This window comes from Scylla paramamosain, chromosome 38 (assembly GCF_035594125.1).
Source record: "Scylla paramamosain isolate STU-SP2022 chromosome 38, ASM3559412v1, whole genome shotgun sequence".
Lineage (NCBI taxonomy): Eukaryota > Metazoa > Arthropoda > Malacostraca > Decapoda > Portunidae > Scylla > Scylla paramamosain.
In genome coordinates, this window is record NC_087188.1 from 6,136,235 (window position 1) to 6,141,821 (window position 5,587).

At 40.2% G+C, this 5,587-nt stretch overlaps 1 long non-coding RNA gene across 1 annotated transcript in view; it reads left to right on the plus strand.

Moving 5' to 3' along the window:
- The window catches only part of LOC135091626 (uncharacterized), a 59,506-nt gene extending 54,992 nt beyond the window's left edge, over window positions 1–4,514 (plus strand). Inside the window, exons 4-5 of the long non-coding RNA XR_010262575.1 lie at window positions 1,746–1,855; window positions 4,486–4,514. This is a non-coding gene — a long non-coding RNA (uncharacterized LOC135091626). The remainder of the gene's footprint in view (window positions 1–1,745; window positions 1,856–4,485) is intronic.
- The last annotated feature ends 1,073 nt before the right edge of the window (window positions 4,515–5,587 follow it).

Consider the following 5,587-nt stretch of genomic DNA (forward strand, 5'->3'; position numbering starts at 1 on the left):
AAACTTAAATAAAACAAACACTACAGATACTTAAGATGTGTATTGGAGTAGAAAAGAACCAAGAGAAGTAAAACCTTAGGATTATAGAACAAAATATGAGAACCTAACCCAACACTAGTATTTAAAATTTAAACCACAAACGTTCATTTTAAGATGCAACAAAATATTACAGTCGCGCCGCCCAGCAGCGCCATCTAGGGATGTGCCGCAGGGGTGTGTTCTGTCCCCCGGAGTGTTTCCTGTTTACTGAGGAAATTAAGACGAATAGACCAAGTTTGTGTGGAAATGCGTCACCTTTCTGAGGCAGGAAGTGGAGGAGAGGAGGGAGGAGGCTGGAAAGGGAAAGGTGAGGGGACGAGAAGTGAAAAACGAAAGGGAATGAAGGAAAAAGGAAAGATTTAGGCAAGGGTGGCAATGAGAGCAGGAAGAGGGGGAAAGGAGAAAAATCAAGGAGGTAGAGACAAAAATAGAAAAGTGTGGAGGAAGAGAAGGGAAAAACAGAAGCAAAGGACTAAAAAGGAAAAAAATAAGGTAAGTATAGAAAGGAGGAGAGAGAAGGAGAAGGAAGGGTGAGAGAAAGAAGTAAAAAAGCGAAAAGAAAGGGAAAGAAGAGAAAATTTTGAGTCATAAAATTCAGAGAGGAAGGAAGGAAAAGTAAGATGGAAGAAGGGAAAAGAAGGAAAGGAAGGAAAAAGGAAACGATAATAGGAAAAATATATATAAAGTGAGAAGAGAAAAGAGAAGGGGAAATGGAGGAAGAAAAGAGCAGTGGGAGGAGGAAGAGGAGGTGGAGGAGGAGGAGGAGGAGGAGAGGAAACGAGGCAAAAAGGTTATGGCGATATGAAGTAAACAAACTTTTTTTTTCCTGCAAATCCAACTACTTTCTTTTTCTCCTTCACATACTCCTACTCCCTCCTACTCCCTCCTTACCACTCCATCACGCTCCTTCACTCCTCCACTTGGAAATATCTAATCCTACACCATCCTGCTCTCTCCTAACACTGTCACACTCCTTCACCCCTTCACTCCTCCATATCTAATCCTATACTAGTTCCTACTTCGTTTTAGTACTCTGTCACTCCCTCACTCCTTCATAAGTACTCCTATTTCGCCTACTTACTTCTAATCACACTCCTTACTCCTTCATTCCTTCGTAACTACTCATGTTTGTTCTCTTATTCCAACTCACTTCTGCTCCTTACTCTTTCAGTCTGCGTAAAGAAACACTAATAAAAGATGAAACACGAAAACAAAAGGAAGAATATGGAATGAGAATGGAAGAAGGGAAGAAATGAAGAATTAAGGAATAAAATAGAAGGAATAAATGAAGAGGACAGAATATAAACATGAAAGCAGATGTCAGTGTTACATTAAGAGCTAAGATCGTGCAACATACGTAAGTCAGTATTCAGAAACGCTTTGCTCTCTCACCACGACTATTTCAAAGGTCACGGGGATGATTAGCGGGGTTGTCAGGACTGTTTCTCCCGTTAGTAATGTAGAAATTATGTTAATCTTTCACTAGAACAGATAAACACTCAAAAACCCGAATAACTTCATCTTGAGCCTCTTGAAAGTAGTGGTGGTGAGGCGCAGCAGTGTTTCAGAATATAGTCCATTGAAACATCTTCACTACCGCTGCTGTAGCCTCCCACTCCCTCCTGCTTCTCCCCGCTCCCTTCCCACACTTCCTACCCACTCACCTCTGCTCCCCGCCCACTCACGCCCACGTATTCCTCCCGCAGGCTCCCCGGCGGACAAAGCTGACCTCGAAGTGGGGGACGAGATCCTGGAGGTCAACGGCAAGAGCCTAGAGGACGCCACCCACACGGAGGTCATCTCGCACATACACCAGGTCAGATCAGGTCACGTCTTGTACCTGTATGAGAGGGTTACTGTGTTCATTTCTATGCTTCCTTCAAACAGTTTCCATCTTCTTCAGGTCATATCAGGTCACGTCTAAAAGAGGGTCATTCTATTTATTTCTAAGTTTCCATCTAACGTTTTCTATCTTCTTCAGGTCATATCAGGTCATTTCTTGTACCTCAATAAAAGGTTATTGTATTAATTTCTAAACTTCCCTCATATGGTTTCTATCTTCCTCAGGTCAGATCAGGTCACGTCTTGTATGAAAGAGGATCATTGTATTAATTTGTAAGCTTCCTTTACATGGTTGCCATCCTTCTCTCTACTCCTTTACCTCAAGTTTCTTTTCTGCCCGTTCTATTGGAGCAATGATAGCCACTGTTTTTCTCTTCTTCTCCTCAGCCTATTAAAGTGGTGCTCCAGAGGGCCCTGTCCTATCACCCACACTGTTCCTGTCATTCGCAAATGATCTTCTCAGTCTAACTCCTTGCCCTGTTAATTCTTACGCTGGTGACTGTACCCTGCATCTCTCATCGTCATTTGCCAGACTCCCGGACACAGCAGGAAAGAAATAATCCCGTCAGAGGAGCCACAGAATACCTAATTTCTATAATTTCTGAATGAGCCAGAACAAATTTTGTGTTGCCCAGTGTTTCCAAAGCTCTATTCCTTCATCTGTCAACTCGACACAACCTTCCAGACAAGTATCTCCTCTTCGGTGATGCTCAACTATCATCGCCTTCCTCAACACTGAACATACTTGGCCTGGTCTTCACTAACAAACTCAACTGGAAATCTCACATCTCTTCTCTCAAAACAGTGTTCATGAGGTTGATGTTCGTTGCTTCTACCAATACTTTTCCTTCTTCCAATTGCACATTCTATACTGGGGCCTTGTCTGTCCATGCATGGGTTACTGCTCTCACACATGGGCGGGACAACTCACGGCCTCCTAGCCACAGCGGAGCCACAAGCTTTTCGTCTCACGCAGTCTTGATTCTCACACTCACCACCTCAGTGCTGTATCTCTTTTTGTCTTCTACTGTTATTTCCATATTGATTCTTCTTCTGAACGTGCTGTCTCCATGCTCCATCACTGCACAGGACTTCTACTTACTCTCACGCACATTTTGTCCACGTCACTAATGCAAGAGTTAACCGCTATGTTCATTCTTTCCTCCCTTTCACTTATCAACTCAGGAACTCTACATATTCTTGCTTTTCCTCATTCCCACGATTTCAACTGTTTCAGGGAGGCGCGTCAAGACGCCTCAAACTAAACAAGCCAAATATATATATATATATATATATATATATATATATATATATATATATATATATATATATATATATATATATATATATATATATATATATATATATTTTTTTTTTTTTTTTTTTTTCTTATTTTTGGAGCGGCGAGGTACTGCACCTTTATTCCTTTTATTTTTTTGTCCCCTTGCTCATCCTCCCAAATATGTGAAAGTTAAACAAATAAAGAAATAAAAATAAATAAATAAATAAACGAACACACAAAATTAATAAAAATTCCTTGGTTTCTTTATTTCTTTTTGCTAGAATTTAATCAGTCTTAAATTTTTAGTAATTTGTTTTGTATATAATTCATTCTTTATTTTATGTTGTGTAATCCTTTTGTAATCTTTTGTTTTACGAGTATTCCTTTTCTGATGCTTTGTCATTTTTAACATTTTTTTTATCTTTTCTTTATTGTATATATTATGTAATCGGCCATTTCTATCCCTAGAGATCTGCCTGGTCCCTTATTTTGTTTTCAAAGTAATCATTTGTAGTCCTTTAATACGACCTTAAGTAATCGTTGTAATTCCTCGTAATAACACTCAATAAACAAATTTCCTTTAATATTCTGAAATCACGTAAAAGCAAAATCTTTTTCCGTTAACCATTGAGGAAGTCTGGAATCAATATCTTATTAAGACTCTCAATATGTGATGAATATGAGTTTGTTTTGTCCTCTATTAGATATTGGGGTTGCTGGGGTTGCCTCCGTCACGGGGAGTCTGGGAGGCTTCAGTGAATAATGTGTCTGCGTTGTGGCTCCGCTGTCTAATGCCTCGCTCCATTGCCCTGGGTGAAGGCTGGGTTGTGATGCCTCCCCGCTCCCCCTCCCCCGCCCCACCTCCACCCAGCCCGCAGCCCCCTTACGTTCACCTTCCAGGCCTCCTCCTTCTTCTTCTTCTTCTTCGTCTTCTTCTTCTTCTTCTTCTTCTTCGTCGTCGTCGTCGTTGTCTTCTTCTTCTTCTTCTTCTTCTTCTTCTTCTTCTTCTTCTTCTTCTTCTTCTTCTTTTTCTTCTTCTTCTTCTTCTTCTTCGTTGTCTTCTTCTTCTTCTTCTTCTTCTTCTTCTTCTTCTTCTTCTTCTTCTTCTTCTTCTTCTTCTACTACTACTACTACTACTACTACTACTACTACTACTACTACTTCTTCTTCTTCTTCTTCTTCTTTTTCTTTATCATTCATTTTGTTCTTCTTCTTTCTTCTGTATATTCCTGTATGTGCACCTGTACATGTGTGTGTGTGTGTGTGTGTGTGTGTGTGTGTGTGTTTACTGATGTTTCATAAATTTTCCTCTCTCCCCGCAGTGCATAAGGTCGAGAACAATATGTCTTCGGGTCAAGAGGAGAACAGGCAACAAGCTCGGTGAGTACAAGAATTAATAACAGTAGTAATAGTAGTAGTTTTCTCAATATCTACTACTGTTCACTTCAAATCTACAACACTACTCGTCTTGCATTACAACGATGAATACTAAAGAAGACAAAATGGAAAAGTAAAATTTACATGTTCACTTTTTTCTCTTTCTTACTTTTTTTATGATAAGCATTAAATCAGATCAAATAAGACATAACTTTACAAACACGAAAGTTGAAAAAAAAACTGAAGCTTCTTGTCACACCTTTCATATTACTAAACACCTTTTCTTATCATCACTACAACCAAATGCATCTTATATCCTTCTCTTGCCTTTTCCTTATCATCCCCTCTGCTGTCGTGTCTTAGATGCACCGTAACAACACAAGAACGTAAGAAAACAAGGAAAATAAGAAGACATCGGGCCTACATATGGCAGTCCCTGTGTTCCTATGTCAGCCACCGTTCCCTTCCCTGTGTCCCTGTGTCCCTGTGTCCCTTCGTCAGCAACCTTTCTCGTCCCTGTGTCCTTGCGTCCCTTCATCAGCCATTGTTCCCTTCCCGTGACTCAAGATAGGCTAGGCTGACTCGGGGGTTTTTCATAAGTAATGTGTTCGAGTTATCGCTCCATTGGCTTGAGAAGAATCATATGTTTTGATTTTCCTTTAAGATTTTAGTTGAGATGATCGCAAATTGATGGTGTAAATATTTTCTTCTTTTATTTTTTTTTTCTTCTCCTTTTTCTTCTACTTTTTTCTCTCTCTCTCTCTCTCTCTCTCTCTCTCTCTCTCTCTCTCTCTCTCTCTCTCTCTCTCTCTCTCTCTCTCTCTCTCTCTCTCTCTCTCTCTCTCTCTCTCTCTCTCTCTCTCTCTCTCAGTCTGTCCTGCCAGTACCGTTCTCTCTCATAGTGGCGGTGACGTAATGCGGCGTAAACTAACCTATTCTTGTTTGTCTCTTTTATCTTCATTATTACTCATGGTTTAGCTTCTTTCTAACGTATTACACCATCTTACCGTGTAATGATTTTGAGGAGGAGTCCTGGATAAAGTGTTC